At 41.5% G+C, this 20,554-nt stretch overlaps 1 protein-coding gene across 2 annotated transcripts in view; it reads left to right on the forward strand.

The window, feature by feature from the left end:
• Window positions 1-894: 894 nt before the first annotated feature.
• Window positions 895-20,554, forward strand: part of PRKCD (protein kinase C delta) — a 58,345-nt gene continuing 38,685 nt past the window's right edge. For both annotated transcript variants that reach the window (XM_027886488.1, XM_027886490.1), the window contains exon 1: window positions 895-1,003. The gene's annotated coding sequence lies outside the window, so the exon portion shown is untranslated. The remainder of the gene's footprint in view (window positions 1,004-20,554) is intronic.

The following is a 20,554-nucleotide window of genomic DNA, read 5'->3' on the forward strand; positions in this document are numbered from 1 at the left end:
TTTTCTCTGGTTCCTACACTTCACACATTCCTGTTCTGCAACCCATCCCTAAAACATCTCATTTTAACACAAACAATTACAATACTTAAAAAAAAAAAATGAGTCCCATCCCTTAGAGGAGAGAGCATGGACTGGGGGCCCAAGCTGGGGAAACAAAATGTCCTGTGAAGGCCCTCAGCTTCGGGCACGTCACCTAAGACCGTCTCTGCAGTGAGGTCGCTGAGGTGACAGCAGTGCCCACAGAACCACAGCCTACCCAGTTTTGGCCCCATTATAAAACAACAACCGTGATTTTTTTTTTACCTCACTTAAGAGAGGCCTTTAATTAAAAAGGTCAGACGAAAAAGCGTGGCAAAGGCGTGAGGGCACCTGAGTGCTGTGAGAACACCTGAGCGCTGCTCGGCACCGGGCAGGGGCTCGCTCCAAGCTCCGGCTCGTCAAACCCAGGTGCTCTCCGCTGGTCTAAGTTGACCAGAACACACACACACACACACACACAGAAAAACAAACCAAAAAAACCTCCGCAAAACAAACCAACCAAAAGCCAGCCGAGCCCCAAGGCGCTGCTCGCGCTGTAGCCCCCTCACAGTGCCACGCCGCCCGCCCAGGTAGGTGCGGTGCTGTGTGGCCAGCGGCCAGCCCGGGCATCTCCGGCGGCCACAGACCGAGGGTCAGGGGCGTTCCCACACGCAACCGCCTACTCGGGAGAGAACGGGGAGGGAGCAGAGAGGGGAACGAGCCGCAAAACACCGGAGAAGCGCAACCACCACCCCCCTCCGCACCTCGGGACCGGGGCGGCCGCACCAGGTGAGCGCGGCCGGAGCAACGCCCCGTGGGCGGAGCGGAGCGCGGGGCGGGGAGCGCCGGGCTGGGCCGGGGACACACTCGCTCCCTCCTTCCCTCTCCTCCGCCTGCACTGCTTTCGTTCACTCCTTCTCTTTCTCTCGGGACAGCGCCCGAACCTCGGCGGCGGCCGCGGCCCCCGACGGCTCCCAGGACGCGGGTGAGTGTCGGTACCTGCCCCCGGCGCGGGGCTCGCCCCGCTCGGCAGTTCCTGCCCCGCCTGGCGCGGGGTGAAGGAGGAAGCGAGACGGGCTCGGCTCCCTCCGGCCCGGGCGGCTTCCGTGGGGCGCCCGGCGGGCAGGGAGAGAGGAAGAGAGCGAGGGCCGCCCGGGGGCTCGTCTCGGTGTCCCGGCGGGGCGGGCGCGGGGCCGGGCGGTGCCTCCGGAGGGGCTGCGGGGCGGGAGGCGGGGGGGCTACCCCGGCACTGGGGCTGCTCCCACGGCGCCTCCATGTTGGGCTCCGGGGCGGGGGGCTGCGGGCTCTGTCCGCCCAGACCTCCCCGCCGCCTCCCTCGGGGTGCCGGGGATGGGTCCGTTTCGCTCGGTCCTGGCGAAGCGCGACCCTGGGCGGGGAGAGTCTGTCCGGCTGCGGGAGGGACGGGACCGTGCCCCGTGCGGGGAGGCAGCGAGATCCCTGCCGCCAGTCCTTGACAGAAACATGGAGTTTCCTCCTGGCAGAAATGCCAACTTTGGCAATACCAACTTCTTTTTTCCCCACCCGGCCGCCTGGATACTCTGTTTCAGTCTCCGCGCGACAGCGAGTTAGGAGATAAAATGCACAATCTTTTACGTGCTCAGGTTTCCAGCTGAATGGAGACAGACAATAAGGACTGAAGGAGCAGGAATGCCTGATGCTTTTGTGTATGCACATGCCAGCCGTGCATCTATTAAAAAAACAATTTTCAGTTCATCACTAGAGAATTCCCCGTTTGCATTAGGGGATGAAATATTAAAATAACTGGATCGTGTCATTCTGCGGTTACGTTTGACATCTGTTTACTTGTGGGCCCTGACTCTTACACCACTTCACTTCTAGACTGTTCAAGTAGCTCAGAGCAGAGTGTTGATCTGGACACAGGAGCTCTTACAGGACATTTATGTGCAAGGATAATATTGCCCTGTATCCTGTCTCTTGACTTTATAGGGCAGAACTGAATGTGCAGAGCAGATGGGTGTGGGAGAATCAGTTCTCATGCTAAATATTTTCCTAGCTTTAGAAACTCATTTAAAGACTGTATTGCAATATCTAATATATGTACAAATAGCCAATGTCAAAATCCTAGATACACTTGTGTGTTTAATGCCTTTTAAATCTTTCTTGGTCCTTGGCCTTGTACAGTCATTGCTCTATTAACAATGTAATAGCAAATGACCTCTTTGGCTTTCCAGCTCTCAAATAAGGCAGTCTAGCTTTGTGCTAATCAAATAGGAAGCTATAACCAAGCAAACCCAGTGTAGCTTTCTGAGCATGACACTATGAAGAAGTGCTTCTGAAGTGGTTAAGCAATAATTCATAAACATCTTTTTTTTTTTTTTTTTCAAAAAGTGTATATGCAGAATTTCCTGTTTAGTTCCTGAAAATGGCTGTATTAAAAAATTAGCTGCTTGTTTTTGGACTGATAGATTTTGGTCACCGCAAGACATTACTGTGAGAAGCTGCAAATATGCTCCAAGGAGAGAAGCAAACTTAGGGCTGCAAAACACAGGATTAGATTTTTTTTTTTTTTTAACAAAATGTTTCTCACCCTCACTGTGGTTTTCATAATAAAACGCAAGTGTGTGCATTAGTTTAATAAAGGATGAAATACTGGAATTTTCAATTTTCTTGATCCACATAGTTTTACTCAAAGTTATCTTATTGTAAAACTGAATATAGCCAAGTTTTAAGGATGTGTGATTATCAGAATAAAGTATATCACTTTTGAAATTTTGACTGTTTAAAAATTGAAACGTGTAATAAAGGTATTAATTATTATTGTTTGTATGTAGTGCTAAACTCAAAAAAAAAATTAGAGGCAGCATGAAAGAATCAAGAGTTAGCAATACTTTGAAATTTTCATCCTACATCGCATAATTCAGATTTAGGTATGAAGGAATTGCTGCCACTCAGTGGCTGATACAAACATACAGAGAAATATATTCAGTTACACAGATGTGATGTTTGTGTGGTTAATGAATAAGTCATATGGTAATTCTGTTCAGTCAATACGTGTGAGAGAATTGGTCAGGAAGATGCTTGCATTGTTCTCAATAGAAAAGAGCTGATTCTCCATTTTTTTCCCATTTTGTATTTAACGAATGATAACCCACCTTTTCATTAGGCATAATTATACAGTAGGGTCATACTTTTCTTACTGAATGGAACAGCGAAATAGCGTAATGATTTTTACTTTTTGATCACACAGCATAGGCAAAAAGATACTCTGTAAAGAAGGAATTATTTACGAACTAGAAACTATTTCCAAACGAGAAAACTTAGGAAATTCAGCTACTTTTCTGAAAGAGAAATATTTAAAAGAATCTCTCAAAGGGAGCTTGGCTATTTGATGCTATATAGATCAAGGAAATAACAATAAAACTTGGAAAGATGCCATCTTTCATTAAAATAACTGATTTCCTGTGAAAAGCAGGGAAGCTTTCAGGCCTCTGAGTTTATTTTGATGTCTAAAAGCCACAGTCATTACAATTAAAGTTCATCTCAGGTTGAGTCCAATCCCTGGCAGTGTTCAAGGCCAGGTTGGATGGGACTTTGAGCAACCTGGTTTAGTGAAGGTGTCCTTGCCCGTGGCAGGGGATGTTGGAACCAGATGATCTCTAAGGTTCCTACCAACCTACACCACCCTGTGATTCTATGAGTACTTCACAGCCTAATAGTCTAAATTAACCATCCATCCTTGTTTCCACTTGAAGGGCTGCACTGTCACCTGTCCCTGTGCAGAGGCACAAATCCTCTGCCCTCTGGAGTGCTGCCCATCCATAGCTGGAGCTGCTGCTCCCAAAATGAGGAGCCCCTTCATCACCTCTCTCCAGAGCTGCACAGGGACTGGAGGTGGGACTGTAGCACATGTGGATGTATGAAAGCTCACTCAGTGCAGCTGATCTGTGTCAATACTTTACAGGTGTCAGCCAGCACTGAGGTATGTGCCCACATTGTGTTCAGTGACACCGGTATTTGAGGTCCCAAAGCTAACTCAGGTGTGTCTCTTCGTGATGCAATCCAAATTCATTCTGTACCTATAGTCCTTGCATTTACAAAGCAGATACCTAACCTACTGTGAAAAGAATGGAGGAAAAAAGGAATAGGCTACGGATTGAAATGTTTGTTGCAGATGAGTCAGAGCTGAATGTGAAGGATGACAAGGAGGGATTTACCAGTGGAGTCTGGGGGCTGGTTGACTTCATTAGGAACCAAATTCCTCTGTTAATCATCTGCTGATGAGAAAGATTATGTGACTTTTCTCTGGGTTCATCCTTGCATTAAATGCATCTTCTCCATTCTGCTTATCAGGCTCTGTCCAAAAGCTGCCTAAAAAGCACCAAAACAGTCTGTGTTCCAGTAGTTCTTTTAATCTGTTGATCCATGGCAAAACTTGTCATTTCTCTCTGAGTCGTCCTTTACCTGCACAGTCTGAGTGCAGAATGTGGTTCGTAGAGCTCTGTGTGGAGCCAAAGGACAAGGAGCAGGAATGAGGAAAGGGGGAAAGCTACACCACCCATTCAGAGCCACTGGCGTAGCACATTAAAAGTAATCATTCTGCATCCGCTTGGCTGCACTTTGCAAAGATGCAATTAGCTGAAATGAGCCTGGGAGAGCTCTTTACAGCCTTAGTAAAATAGTGCTGAAGTAGCTTGTGTTGTGTTCGCATTTCAAAGGCAGTTATTTCTACCCGAAAGAGTTTTTACACTTTCTTAAAGAGGCATCACCTCTCTAAGTCAGAGCTACCCCAAAAGCTTTTTATGGTATTTGAGTACTTTTGCAAAAGTCTGCTCTGTATGAAGCAATGTACTGCCTGTAGCTCTACAGAGCCGTCTAGATTATCCATACTGCCTTTATGATTGGAAGCTGCACCAGTGGGCTGCTCCTGTGCCAGAGACACCAGGAAAGGTAGAGACCTGAGGGATCTGGCACACAGGAACACTGGGAACTGCACAAATCTCACCTTGGCAAGAGTCGTGCAAGAATTATTTTTGGTCTGTTCTAGACCAGGCTCTGTTATTACGAGATACACAAAATGGAAATCTGATGTGTATCTGTATGTTTCAGATTATTTTCTGGGTTTTTTTGTTTGTTTGGTTGGTTTTTTTCCTTTCAATTACAATTTATGGACATCATGTCTGCCTTTCAGTGATGGGAAGGTGCCCTGACATCCAGGAAGTAAGCTATGTTTTGAACCTGTTGCTTTTTTCTGATTGACAATAGAGTTGACAGTTTCTGACTAAAGGATGGGAGCGATGCAGCCCAGATTTATATCAATAGCTGCAAATCCAGGAGGCAGGCCATAAAATAAATTCTTTATGAATATTTCTCAAGCCAAGAAAGTGCATAAAACCACTGAATACTTTTTATGGTATTCTCTTACAGAAATTATTATGTTTCCTGGTAATTGCTTTGCCATTGAGGGTAATGCTCTCTCTGGAAAAGTTTATTTAAGGATATTTAAGCATATTTGGTACTCATATGGTAATAATCACCATCCATAAAGTCTGGGAATGACTATCACAGATAACTTCATGAAGCTGAATGCACATGAAGCTTTTAGCCCTGCATGGTACTTGCCTGACTGCTAAGTCAGGAGGGTGTGTTCTTGCCATCTCCTCCCATTTTATCAGCCAACCATCAAACTAAAAAAAAAAAAAAAAAAAGAAGCAGCACCTCTCTACACCCCAGAAGAAGATTATTTTTAATTCCAAGGTGCTGCCTACTTATGAGAATAAAACAGATATGCAAAGTGTATATATATATATTTATATACACACGTGTGTATATATATACACACACGTGTGTGTGTGTGTGTGTATATATGCTGCTGTTTCTAATACTTTTCCTTAGAGCTGTGAGCAAACTATGGTCTTGTTTGGTTGAAATTAACCAAGTAGTTTCACTTTTACCCTTTGGTAGTGAGAGTGGGGTTGGGATAGCTCCTAAGAGACTGGCTGATAGGTCCAGGTATGATTGCACTGGGCAGTCTGTGGCAAAGAGACCCTGCTAAAACAAGCTCTTCCCAAACAACTTAGTAAGGGTTCCCCTCCTTTCTGCAGAGGTGCCTGTGGGCTGCCTTCCCTTCCACCTCACTGGGCTCGGAGGAGTTGTCTGAATTAGTATCTTGTTTCTCACCTCCTGGATGGCTGAAAACCCCTGAAATGTCGTGTAGATTCTGTGCATGAGTGGCTTTGATTTGCATTTGCAGTCTCATAAATGATTTAGGTATTTATAGACTTGGTTTAATCCTGGCTACCCGCTATCAATACAGCATGTCTTGAAACATATGCAGTAAATCCTAACTTCAGCCTTAGCTTTTTTCCCCTTGAAGTAATTCATGCTACTGATTTGGAGCTGGAAGCCTAGACCTCTGTTGGTTTAGCCTCCTTGTTTGTTGTGTGACAAATTGCAAATGATGAGATGACAGAGAGAAAACTGCATGGATGTTTAGCCCTCAAGTGTCAAGTTAGTTTCTGAGTGTTTGGTTTTATTTTTCCCCATCAACACCAATTTATTACACATCTAATAAAATCCTTGTCCGTATACTTGACTCTTTATCATGTTCTCTGGTTTCTTGAGGAAGTGCAGTTGAAGCCTTGCCATAGTTTTTCTGCTGAAGGAACTCATGAAATCTGAGTGTTTGTCAGAACCACTTTGTTCCTCATCATAACAAAAATATTTAATTTACTTCGGTGCATTGAATGTATCAATGTTTACTATGAGGACCAGCTTAAGGGAAACAGGATTTTTGGTTGTGATACAGAATTTGTCTTTCTGTTAGTAAAGCTTTTTTTTTTTTTTAAACTTATAACCAGATTGTTTTTGTATATGATGTTTGAACATATAGACAGATACTTGAAAAGATGATCAAAACTGTCTAGCAGCCAAACTCAAGGTTAAGCTTGGCTTCTGCAGTCTGCCTTTGTGTGGGGAATTCTGAGTACAAAGTTATTGCTAACACGTTGTTTGATGGCTGAACTGTGCTCTTCTGGGAGGAGGCTGTATTTGATTCTCGTTTGAACAAAAGAGGAATCTTGTATTTCTTTCTTTAAAAAAACAGTCCCTCCTTTTCCAAAAGCCCTCCGTGCAAAAGTTTGTTAGAAAGATGTGGTCCAGCCAGTAACAAGTAGTGCTCATCGTATGCTTTCAAGTCATATTCTCAAGGAAAATAAATAGACATATTACAATAGTGTTGAAAGACTGTCATGTTTGAAACATGACACTGAGTGCCCTGTACGTTTTATCTCAAGATATTTATGCCATGTTTTGTAATGCCTCTGGGTGACTGCGTTTCGCTGGCAAGACTGTGAAACCACAGTGGGCATTTTGTACCTCACTGACTTCGTTAGGGCCTGTTGAGAAAATATTTCACTTGCTAAAGAACATGGTTGTGTGACAGAACATCTTACTGAAAAACTCTTGTGAAAGTAAGATTTATTCCTGATTTATTTTTGTAAAGTGTGTTTAATGTATAGTCCTGTAAGAGAGCACAGATGGCTGTCTTACATCAAGCAGGTGCTGCCAGGATCTTTCATTTTGATAACGAACTCTGGTTTTTCAGATTAAATTAAAATCTAGATCTGAAACCCTTAGTCATACAAGTATCTCTGCAGGTGAAGGAGTAGATTTGATTATAGATGCTTTCAGTATTGATAGATACCTGGCTTTGGTATTCTTAATAGTCTGGTTCCTGCGCTCCCTGAGCAGTGATGATCACATTTCTTCAGATCCAGTGTGCTGGTCTGTTAATGTGGTGTTCGTGCTGAGCTGTGAATTGCTCAACAAGAGTTTAGCTGTTTCCTTATGTGTCTATTGGCTGATGACTGTGGCCTTCGTGAACTCACATCTTCTCACTAATGACTTGGGGATGCTGATTGCCAAATATCCAGAGCACATTCACGTGTAAGGGAATTCGTGGGAGCACTCTAAGATTACATTTATGTTCCTCGGTAACAGACAGGAGCTGACAGTAAAGATTTCTGTTTGACAAAGAAAGCAGCATCCCAGGGGCAAGAGCTTCTTAACATGGCCCTGCACTCTTCCAGTTAATTTGAGAGCTAAAATGCATCCAGTTTTGCTTTGGACTAAATACACTGAGCCATTGGCACTTGAAAGTGCCTTGCTCTATTTCTTAAAAGATCAGGTTATTGCATCTGCGCCACAGACACCCCGTGTGTCCACTGAAGGGGATATGGAGGTTGCTGATGAGGGAAAATGGGAATGCCAAAGCTGCCATTTAGGCAAGGAAGCTGATTGATTTCTGCTGTAAGAAGGCGAGAGCAGGTGGGAGAGAGAGCAGCAATAAGAGTATAGAGATGGACCTGGAGTGCTGCAGGGGCATCACAGCCCAGAGTGATGAGAAGAGCCAGGCTGTGCGATGCTGCTCGTCCGTGTTTGTCAGAGGGTGCTACCAGTCCTGTTGTGGTCCCTTCATCTTCATGAACTCCAGCTCCTCCCCAAAACTTTGTAATGCAACCCAAATGCCCACTGGCCAGAGCCAGGGTGGGGAGAAGAAATGGAGCTCTCGTTTGTTGCTGTACTCTGTTTTGCTGTTTCAGTTTAATTTGCAAGTTTGCTTATTTCTAGCAGTGCCACTAAGATTTTCAAGGCAACCCCAGAGTTTTAATGTAATCTGTACCAGTATCTGTCAGATTGGTTTTCCTGACCTATTTTGGGTCTTGCAATTTGGAGTTAATGTTACTTTCCTTTTCCAGTGGGTGGCAGTTGAAGCAAAGAGAAATGTTTATTTGCTTGGAAGTTTATATAGATATGTATTTAAGGAATGGAGAATAAGCCAAAATAGGCCGGTCCTTCACTGTCTCTCCTTATGTTGAGTTCTGTTCTTTTTTCTATTGCAGCTCCTAGCTGGAGAAAAGAACAAATGAAAGGACCTCTTGTGACCAAAATCTGCTTTTAGTTTCAATCTCCTGCTTTTGTTCATTGTTCTGTTCCTTACTTCTTTATTCTCTTACTGGTTAATAACTGCGAGCCCAATCTTTCCATCCCTGGATCTCTGCATTGCATAAGCCTCATTTCCAACCTTTGAAGCAGGGAGCTGCTGACTTCTTGCAGCAAAGTGTTCACCTTCTCAGAACTCTGTTTTGATTTTGAATATAACACGTAGCAGCATTTCTTTCTTCTTTTAACAAGCAAATCTTGGCAAGAAACCTTTCATACTGATTCATAGAAATTTGGTGTATGTTATAACCCTAATAGCTATTTCCTGAAAGGGCCAAATCTTGACTGAAATGTACTTTAGTGCACATTTCTTGTATGGAGTTTGTGTATATCTTATGCACAGCTGAGTTCAAGCATATGTTTTTAAAATGAGCAGTGATTGGAATCTAGAATGCTAAATAAAGTACACAGTGCATTTAGTAAATATAAAATTATAAGTAAAACATAAGTAAAATACATATAAATATATCTGTACTGTATAAATTACTGAAGTTCTAAATCTAGTAATGATTAGGTTAAATCTATTTTGTAAAATTGTAAGAAGTGTGCATATCAGTGCTGAAACCAAAAGTCAGACTGCGAATTGTTCTTGAATCACAGAACAGAATTTAATGTACTTTAAGAATCAAAGTTTACTTCCCCCCCCCCCCCAATATTAAAACAGTGCAGTGAAAGGCCTTTTGCAGCACTTGCCAGTGCTTCATGTTGTGGGTAAATACTTAATGCTGCAGAAAAAGCTGGTGAAGTCTTTTAGTTTAATGATTTTTTTTCTAGGGATGAACTAGCCATTCATCTTCTATAATATGTGATTATAGCAAATTTAGCAATTAATCCCCCATCATCCCCATCTTTTCCCTGAAGAAAATGAGCTTTTACATAGGTATTTAATGATTGAGTCAGTTTATCATAGCTAAGCCTTATCTAAGCATATGTGGCAGTCCACTTTAAGTCTGCTCTTTCGTTGGTGCAGTTAAATACAAAAGCTTATGCAAACACAATAATTCTAAATGTTTATAAACTGATTTGCCACTTGTGTGGATACAAATTCTGCTGCTGCTGCTAGAGCAGGGTTCAGTTTGACTGACAGATGAAACTTGTAAAATGATTTAGGACTCTAAATGGAAAAATATCCAGGAAGAAATTTCCGTCCACATGAAATAAATGATGATGACTAAATTACCAGAGCAGCAAGAGCCTTGTCTGGTTGATAACAAAACTGATTTTACTTATCAGCAGTACTCTATGACCGTGATAACCTAAAATGGAAATTTTTCATAAGTGAAAAATCCTCTGAAAGCCATGACATAGCATGATTTCAGTTTTGTCAAAGGAACACACACTGAAACAGAATATTACTCTTTTGAGTGTCATGACTTTTTTTTTTTTTTGCTACAAGACTTTATAATCACATATGTGATGACGTATTGCAAGTCAGTAAGTGGAAAAAAACCCGAGCCACTTTTATTTTCAGTTCTTTAAAGTTAACTGTCAATTACTGGAATGTCATTTGCTGGAAAATGAAGCTTCTATAGATGGTGAAGAAAGGGCTCTAAATTCTTTTAAAACGTTTTGATACACACATAGTTCTGGAGGTTTTTACACTTTCTTGATGACTCTATCACACTGACAAACAAATCTTGTTTGGGGGCCTATGGAAGGATTTTAGCATTATTTCTAGTCTAGATTGAAAAAATTATGTACTTTTATTATGGTGTTGGTATTTTTCTTTCTTTAATTTTTTTTTTTTCAGAAACCTGATTTTCTTACTACTACTTCATGCTGCTTTCCAGTCAGTAAGCTGATCCTAATACTAAAAAATTTCTGAGTCTCAAACAGAGGGATGTTTTCTTTGTTTGCTTTAAACAAACCACGCAAGTTACACAGCTCTGTTTTGAATTAGCAGCTCTCCAAGCTGGGCTGTACAGTTAATACTTCTCAGACACTGTGGTGAGGCAGCAGTATGAGCATTCAAGCACTTCAAAGGAAAGACAAGCATATCTAGTGTTTTATCCTCTTAAAAACACAAAAAAAGGGTGCCAGACTGGTGTAATTGAAAACGTTTGCTGTAGGCAAGGTGTCCCAGGCAGACCTTGGTGCAAGAATGTATCCCTGCTCCGCTGTATTTGATTTTGCTTTAGTTACTGGGAGCACCCTGCTGCCTAATAAGGAAGAGTTAAAGGCAACTTAAAACCGTGCCTGTTTGTGTCTCTGTGATTTTGATATTACTCCTGTGGTCCTTTAGCTCTTATTTGGGCTTTTGGTGGGTGAAGTTGCAGTAAGTAAATGAAGAGCAGCGTATTTACACTCTTCTGATCAGGGTCTTATTTTCTGAAGTCCACTTAATACCCCTACTGAACTGCTTAATCATTCAGTCTCCCGAAGGAATTTGTTAGGATAGCTACAAAAGAAATACACGTTGCAGCACATCAGTTTCTGTATTGTAAAACCTTTTACAGCCTGTCTATGAATAGTGTAGTGTGGATCTATCTACCATTTGTGCTCAGTGCATGAGGGATTGCAGGGAAGCAGGGGCAGGTGGGGGGAATGTTTGGAGCTGGATGCAGGACTCTGAAGAGTAGGACAGCAAGAGCAGTGTTGTACTGGATAGCAGAGCTCTGCTTCTGCTTGACCCCTGACATGTTGTGTAGTTTGGGTAATTGGTTGCTTGCTGCGTGCCCAGACAAACACAGGTTTTCTTCATTTTCACCATGTTTTCTTCATTTTCTTCCTGGTTTTTCCTATTGCAATAGCCCAAGTGTGGGTGCCTGGCTGGGGAACCCCACTGAGTGCTGACACTGTTCCCTGGTTTGCTGCCAGCCCTGTCTCACATGGGGTGAGCCCTGAGCTGTCCAGCTGATAATTATCCCTTAGCTCTCATCCAGGGATACGGGACTGAGCGGGCTGAGCTCAGCTGTGTGTGCTGCAAAGCAACACCCCCTTCTGTCCTCGCACAGCCCGAGCCCTTCCCTGGTGGAAACTGGAGATATTTCCATGTAACTGACACTGAACAATATTGTAGCAAGGCTGGAACAAAGATGAGGTAAATGTTTCTGCCCACATCTCGGAGAAAATGCTCTTGAGACTTGTGAGTTTTCTTGTGCGTTCGTTGTGACTTTATGATTATAAAGTTTCTGAGAGATTTCTTTTCTTGAAGTTAGGTTTTACGTGGAGAACCCACATACTTAGTGCCTGTGCAGGTGTGTTAATAAGATGGGGATGAAATGAGTAGAGTAGCAGAGAGGATTTTGTCATCTGGAAAAAGAAGCTGGAAAAGCCTTTTTACTTCATTGAATCTTTCCATGGATTCCAGGTAGACTTACACAGTATCACCTGGAGCCGTATGCTGATACTGACTGCTTCTCTCTGGAAGCACTTGCAGGATAACAACATCATATTGTCCTCACATTTGCCTGAGAATATGGTTGGCTGAGCTTGCAACTCCTTGCACTCAACTAAACAGAATTTCTCTTTTTAAATCTTCTGAATGTTTGATCTGATAAGTTGTAAGAAAGGCATATTCTGGTTGCCAGGGAGCAGAACTCCTTCCCCTTGGAGGCAAAATGTGGTGACAGGGAAGACAGAAGCTATGGGAAGCCCCTGTTGCGTGTTTGGTGCAGACACAAGTTGGAGTCACAGGTTGTAGATCAAAGAATGGGAGATGTAAGCCTGTCCTTTCAGCCTCTCAGACTTTATGTGCAGTGCAGTGACTTCAGCTGTTGCAGTATTTTTTCTTAAACTCTCAATATTCCCATCCTATACGGGATTACCAACCTGGTAGTTTGTGTTCAGCGTGGGTTGGAGGGAATTGGCTGAAGGATCTTGGCATCGTGTTTCCATTAGTTGCATCTCCCCACCAATTCAAAGAGTACAATTGCTTTTTTTCCTTTGCAGTTGTGTAGTGCCATATGACATCAGGTGCATATGACGTTCATCAATAACGAAAGTGTTTGTTCAGCTGAGTGATAAGAACAGCTACAAGTAATAATGTCACTAGCAAGCAACATAATAAGGGGGAGTAGGCTGGTGGCTTCTGTTCCTTTAATGTGGGTCCTGGAATACAGAGCTTGGTTGTCTCTGATTATGCATGAACACATTTCTGAGCTGGTTCCCACATCATTTATGTGTTAAAGTTGTCCGTGTTCTGAACTGGCCTTTTGGAGCACAGGATTAGCGCTCTGGGCAGGCTCTGACTTTTCAGGTGTTGCTAAATACTAAGAAAGAAACAAAAACGCGAGCTTTGACTTTGAAACGGTTTTCAAGATGTTTGGTTGTGTGTTTCCAACTGTGCAAATCAAAACACTGCATTCTTTGCAGGTCAGAAGAAAGGGCTGAAGTGGCAGCAGTGATGTGGCCACAGCCTGCTTAGAGGATCTCACAGCAGCGTGAGGGGCTTGCAGCTGTTCCGATGGGAGATGTCAAGAAGGGATTGCAGATGAACTTCATCCTGTTAGTTATATCCAGTGCTAACAGTGCTAGGAGTAACCCAGCAGGGAAAGCAAAATGCTGTTTTATTTCCATAGCCCAACCAGAGGCCAGAAACCTCTGTACTTCACCCTGCCTAGAGCCTTTCCTGGTGCAAAGACATCCAAGTTTATCTGTTGCTGTTAGACTTTGCTTTGCCTACACATACTCAAACACTGCACAGCCCATCATATCAGGAAGGAATTAGATAGTGACTGGAGTTACTTGGGCTCACCAGACTTTGAACAATGTTTGAGTAAAACCAGATTGAAAGCAGTATAACCAGTTTTCCTGTTGCTGTAGATGTGCTCACAAAGATCTCAGTGTGGTCATAATTTGGGTGGCTTGATAGCACTGTCATTGGCAGGGAAATAAGGGAGCTCTCACATTCATGCTTCTTGCTTGCAAGATTGTGCTTCAAGAATTAAATTTCCCTGATTTTAACCAGACAACACATTTTATTAAAATGTCAATGAAGATGATACTTTTTTCTTCCACTACAACTGTATTAACCAGTAGCATTGCACCTGTTGAGGGATGTGTGGTGTGTGTGTGTGTGTCCACCCCCGAAACAAACCCTGAAAAAACCCCACCTTTTGTTGATGAAGTGAGAAAATAGCAAAACATAATTTTGATACTGCTTTAAGCGAGAGAGAAATTAATTTGAGACCTCAAATTCTGTACTTTAAAAGACATTTTCACACGAGACATTCTGGTGGCATCAGTCTTAATAGAGCATATTTCACTGAACTGAAACTAATCTTTTACTTTTTCACTTTGTATTCCTGTGCTCTGTTTTTTTTTTCCTGTACCTTTTCTGAGCTTTGCTGAAGGGACAGATGCAGTTCAATCCTTTTGTTTCTAAAAGACAAAAATACAATTAAGTTCTGCAGTGAAACCTGTTAAATCATGAAACTCCAAAAAGCTTTGTTTTCCTGTTGCCCAGCTCCCTTTCTTCCTTGACCTTTGATTTCTGTGATGTATAGTAGCAGTCAAAAACTGATTTTAAGAAACTTTACTGTGTTACTTTGATTCTCTCTTATTTTAATCCTTCCAGAGACTAATGGCAGTTCCCCAGTGCTCCTAGGAAATGTCATAGTGAGTCCATTATTAAAACAAATAACCAATTCCAGTGGTAATACTTGCAGGAAGCTTTATACTTCAATTTAATGAATTTCTGAGATCAGTCATTAAGTCATCTTTCTGGATCCATAATTTGTTATATGGAAACTGCTGGGTTTACAGGTATCCGAGTTTTGGAGAAAAACCAAACCAGTGGTCTCTGAAAATGTGTACAACTGTAAGTATCTAGTTTATTTAGAAATGCCTGGTGAAGCTCCAGAGGAAAAAAAAAAAAAAGTGTTAAAATATGTTTCGCTGAAAACTGAATCTCTGTCATCCTAAAAGACTGTGAATATTTGGGTGTTTTTCTGACTTTTTTCTTCTGAACAAAATCCATTGTGCTGCTGTCAAGTCTTCAGCAGTTTGCAATCAGATGTTTTCAGGATCTGTCACACTAATCAATTTGCTTGTCTGAATCTCTTCAAAGGAGCAACTTAAAAGATTTTTCTTTTATTGTTGAAATTTGGTGCTAACCTTCCCCACGGGTGTTTTTTCAGAAGTTGCTCATAGCTGGAGGTTTTTGCCTTTCAAAATGCTTTGTAAAATCAACAGAGCAGTGGAAAGTCAGTGTAAAATTCAGAGCAGCCTTACTGTGATCAAACAATTCTGCAAGTGTGTGCAGCTCTTTGCTCTGAGTGTCTCCCGGTTCAGGCTTGTTTCATTTAGTGAAATACTTTGAAAGAGCTGATATGACATTAGTGTGAAGTGTAAGGTTATACAAATAAAGTCATGTATTCCTTTAAAACCCCACCTTTGGAAATATGTTAAGCCATAGAAAACTTTTGGTTCTTTCACAGTAGCTGGTTTGTTCTTTTTAGTTAGATTTTCCTGTGTTTGAAAGGGTCTTTGTTACACTCTTTGGCTCTTCTTGCCATTGATATACAGGGTTGAGGTTTTCCTGTTCAGGGGAAAATTGGCTACGCTTACTGTGCTGCTTCTAGTAAAGCTCCTAGAGCAGTCTTGGAAAATGTAACAGATTGGGTTTTATTCAGCTGGTATATTTTGGACCTTTACCATGTTCTCATTTATCTCTCACTCACAGAAACACTGCAAAATGGCAACCATGTAATCTTTTTTAGATTATAAAGCCTTTGTTATGGCTCCAGAGTTTGATGACTGACGCTTAACTGTATGCTTTGATCCTCACTTTCTGGTTTTTGTTTTTATTTGGTTTGAGTTTTTTTCCCCTGGTGTCTCTGGAAACATTCAAAGTCCTGATTTTATGGAATCAAAATGAAAAAGGTCTTTGTTAGATTAGTGAAACGTACACTTTGCTTCGCTTCATTTTGCAGAGTTGTGTTTATTGCTAAATCCTAACTCTTCTCTGTGAAGTACTGATTTTACTTTCTACCTCCGAACTGGCTCTTTGTCTGTGAAAAAGGAAAAGACTCATGGTGATACTTCATCTGAGACTTGAGGGTTCCTCTCTTGCCTCTGCCCCTTGGCTTGGTTTCTGTCATTCATATTGAAGTTGCTGTCTGAGCTCAGGATATTTAGGTGTGATAAACTGTAGCAGTTGCAAGAAGCTTGTGTCTCCTTGTCAGGAGCCACGTGTAGGTTTTCAAATAATTATTCCAATAATTATTCTTGACTTCAGTGTGAGCACTCAAGAGAATGAGGCTCATGCCTTTTGGTTTGATTGCTACTCCATTTACAACGTGGAAAGCTTGTTTCCTGTGATTCTACTCAGTTATCTGGAAAAGCAGGAAAATTTTTCAGGCTATGAGACTCATTTAGATGGATTTTTCTCAGTTTCAGTTGTCTGCTGTTATTTCCTGGCAGGTGCAAACTCTGTATCTAATCCCTGAAGGACTTGGTCACTGTGATGTAGATTTGCCACAGCTTGGGTCTTTAAAGCTGTAGGTTATCTAGAAGAAAACTCATCTGTCTAGGAAGATACTACCAAAGAAAAATCAGAAAAAAAGGAATAAACAGTGAGTCTGCAAAGTATTTCTTATTTTTATTATTTAAATTAGAGTTAATAGAGTTTAACTCAGGAGAGTTAAATTTCTGTGGTTAAGCTGTACTAGAAAGGGTTAGGAAGCACAGATTGTTGTGCTGGGTTTCCTAAGGAAGACAAACGTGATGACTTGTCGGGGTAACACATTACTCATGGACTACCTTGTGTATTCAAGGAAAAATCCCAGATACTCATCCGATGATGTGCCTGTTTCTGTCTTGCCTAAGTGTGGTTACGGCCCAAATCCAAGAGGTTTAGAAGACAGAAGGAAACCCTTGCCAAGTATGAAAGACAGGTATGGCAGGCAGGTACTGCTGGCAGACTGTTCCATTTATTATGCAGCCATGTGAAGTGGCAAGCTGCCAGTTTTCCACATATGAGGGAAGATAATTGCCTAACAAGGTCACTGGGAACAGGGAATACAGTGGGATAGAAAGTTTGTCCTGTCCTTTGGTGGAACAGATCATTTGACTTCATTACATTCCAGGAAGACCCACGGGGCCTGAATTGTGCCAGTTCCAGACACTGTGTGTATCCCGTGTCTCCCATGGCCAGCCAGAAAAATGGGTTTATGAAATGTTGGAAAGCACCCAAATGAAGATTAATATGCAAAGTAGAACTGAGGCGGTCTGTAGTTATGTGGTAGCTTTCTTAAATGTGTAAAGACGGGAGACGGGTTTTTTTTTTGTTGTTCTCATCCTTTAATTCTGTGGGAATGGTGTCTTATTTCTGATTTTTGTTTATTTGCTTAAACTGCTCTGAAGATAGTGTCAGTCATTTTCTTGTCCCCTATATTGTGTTTGTGATTAACTCAAGTTTCCACAGGGTAGCTTCACAGTGTCACTGAGATGGAATTAGAACATTTTAAAGGGGGGAAATTGTTATAAGAAAATAGAAGATTCTCATCTAAGATGCTAATATCATATTTTGTTTTTAGATATACCTGTGTCTCCAAAGTACATTACAGGTGATTTATAGCCATGTCTTATTAAAGAGCTGAAATCCTTTTGGATGAAACCTAAAAACTCCTCTGTCCCTTTGAGGCAGAAAACCTGCAAAGTCTGTGGAAATTCAATGTGATGATTACAATGACACATACTTGTAAGTAACCAAAACCACATCTACTAATCAGAGAGATTAAGCAACTTCAGTGGAGTTTGTTAGCAGTCATGCCTGTAGTGCATGTCAGAGACTGTAATTGCTGTTTTGAATGAGTCATTTGGGTAACAGAGATCATAATTTAATTTGTAGCTGTGTACATAAGTACACAGAGCACGGGAACCACCTGTTAAATACTTCTGCTTTATAATATTTTTTTTACTATAATTCAAAAATGTACTTTCAGAGGAAGAGGAGCTGTCTGAAAGAAATGTGTGCTTACATAGATTAAACTGCATGGATGCAGATGGAGCTTTATCTTTCTGATGCCACACTGAAATATTTACATGGTATTCAAATAATGCATGTGGAATAGGCACAATCAAGTGTTGGGCAGCTTCCAGAAAAGATGCTCAGTGTTTTCTCAGAAGGCACCATCCTTCAGCTTCCTGGCAAAAGAGGAACTATGGTTTGAAAATGAGCCAGTGATCCTTCTGATGAATTTTTGCAGCTCAAATAATGATCAGCACCCAGTGGAAGATTAAAAAACCTGTAAATAGCTGGTTTGCTGCTGGTGGGGTTTTGTTCCTTCTGGAAAAAAAACACAAACCCAAACAAAACAGCTGCCCTCACAACAACAAAAAACAAACAAAAAAGGGAGGAAAGAAAAGGAGAAAAGAATAAAGCCTTGAGTAATGTCTTGAACTGGAACATTCATGGAAGAAGCAGATTAGCTGAAAAGATTAATAGATATACTGCTGAAGTGAGCTTGTCCATGCAAAATTCTTGCAATAGCAACAGACTACAAATGTAATAAGAATGACTGTTCATGATATTCCTGACATCCTCCACAAAATCTTCAACGTCACAGAATTTTATTCTAACCTGTTCTCCCCCTCACTTCCCCCCCTCCAATGAAATATCTTTTCAGTGGCATAGCATGGTGAAACATCAAAATGCTGGGCTCTGAAAAGTCTGAACTTGACCTTGCCTCAGCAAATGGCACAGTCCTCCAGGGGAGTTCTGTGAACCTTTAAATTTAAGCTTCCCTTAAATTGTGGAGGTTCTGATTCCCACAAAAATAGTTGTAGCCTAACTATTTTTTGCCCCAGACTACTTAATTCCTAGGTCTTGAAACTAAGAATTATCAGGGAAAAAATTTCAGTGTCATGTCAGTCCTCTCATGGTGTTGTTGCTTCTTGTTCTTTGCTGTGTTTTTTTAGTAAACTGTGTGTTCCCATGTATTCCCATAGTCTGTTTGAGCAGGAATGTTTATGTCTGTAAGCTATGCCAAAAAGAGGGATTAAACCACTCCAGAAGTGATAGGAGCTAACTGAGAAGTGATGAGAGGGAAAGAATTCTTCTAAATATAACTTAATCAGGGCTTGTCACTTGAAAAAAAAAAAAAAAGAAAAAGAAAAAAACCAAAACCACAAGCAGACTAAAATCTCTCATAATCCAGAACTCTGTATCTGCAAACTGCTAATTTTCTGAAGGAGGTAAGAACTTCTGTGTGCTGTCTGTATTCCCAATTCTAGGCCATCAAGGTCTGTCCCGTGGATGATTTATACATAGGTGAAAGCTTTCAACCAGAGGAATAATTTTTAAGTTCCTCTCCATCTTCCTCTCCCACCTCTTTTTAGGCAATGGGATGCAGTTCTCTAAACTCTGGACAGTTTTGGGCTTTTTTGAGTTGTTTGTTCCACATCTACATCTCTTCTCTTTGCACTATGAGTTTGCTTTTACTGACTTCTCTCTGCGCAACGTGTGGTCCGAAACATTCATTTCACCTGGTAGATACCTATGAGGAAACAACCCTGAGTTCTTCAGGAGCTCTGGTTATTTCTCTTTGGTGAGCTTTGGTCGTATTTTGCATTGCACACACTGTTGGCCCTCAGTGTCATGTTTGAGTCTCTCTCCTGTTAGATGCTTAAGCATTATTTATGGAGTGTTTGTAAACTCACAGGCAGAGTGTCTGGGAATGTTTGGTGTGTTCCCATGGAGCTGAGCTGTATTTTGACAGCTGGTTAATGCCACAAAACCTCCAGAGGTTACTGCTCGCTGTGTGCCATTCCTCCACCAGTTAGATGACTTGTGATAGTTGTTCTGCAGACACAGCTGTGACTGACAATCTAGATTTTAAGATATTGCTTCTCTCTTGTATCTGGTTTTTTGTAGGATTAGTTCAACCTGAGTAATCTTGCTTTCATTTGTAAACACAAGCCATTTGTTCAAAATTGAGCTGGGAGCTGGTGTTATCAAATTCTATTTCTAATATTACAGTTTGTGTCATCAGTCTACATAATTAAAGCACTTTGTCAGGTACATATATATTGCTTTATTAGAGCAAACTAAGGAACAGAGAAGCTAAAGGATTTCTTGGGATCATAGTGCATTCAAGATAAAATTCAAAGCAAAACAGCACAGTTCTACTTAGGACCCTTTCTACATTCGTGGTTACCAACACCTCTCCCTGTAGTAGCAGAAATCACCACTTGCTGCTGTGTAATCTAATCTCTCCTCATCCTTTTTCATTTTTGAGTGTGAAAATGAGGTTTCAGTCATCGTTTGTAGTGAGTCCAATGAATATTGAAACCTGAAAGAATGCTGTTGTTCATCTATTCTTCAGCTCTTCAACAGATTGTCCTTTTGGTTGAGTCCAACATCCCACTTGTTGCAGGGCTCTTGAAAGGAAAAACTTTTGGCGAAAAATAAGTCAATTATTCTTATAATTTTATAAATACATATCTCAAAGGTGAGTAGACAGTCTACAGACTCACTGAGATACCCCTTGGATATTGAGTTTGATGATTTTGTTTCAGATTGGAAAAAGGACTTTGAAAGAGAGCTTTAATAAGTGTAATGCTTTAATAAGTATTTGGAATGGCAGATTACCTGTCCGTGCAATTCTGA

The sequence above is a fragment of the Empidonax traillii genome, unplaced genomic scaffold (assembly GCF_003031625.1).
Source record: "Empidonax traillii isolate 1590-97213 ecotype Southwest subspecies unplaced genomic scaffold, ASM303162v1 scaffold187:size1931383, whole genome shotgun sequence".
NCBI classification, from domain to species: Eukaryota; Metazoa; Chordata; class Aves; order Passeriformes; family Tyrannidae; genus Empidonax; species Empidonax traillii.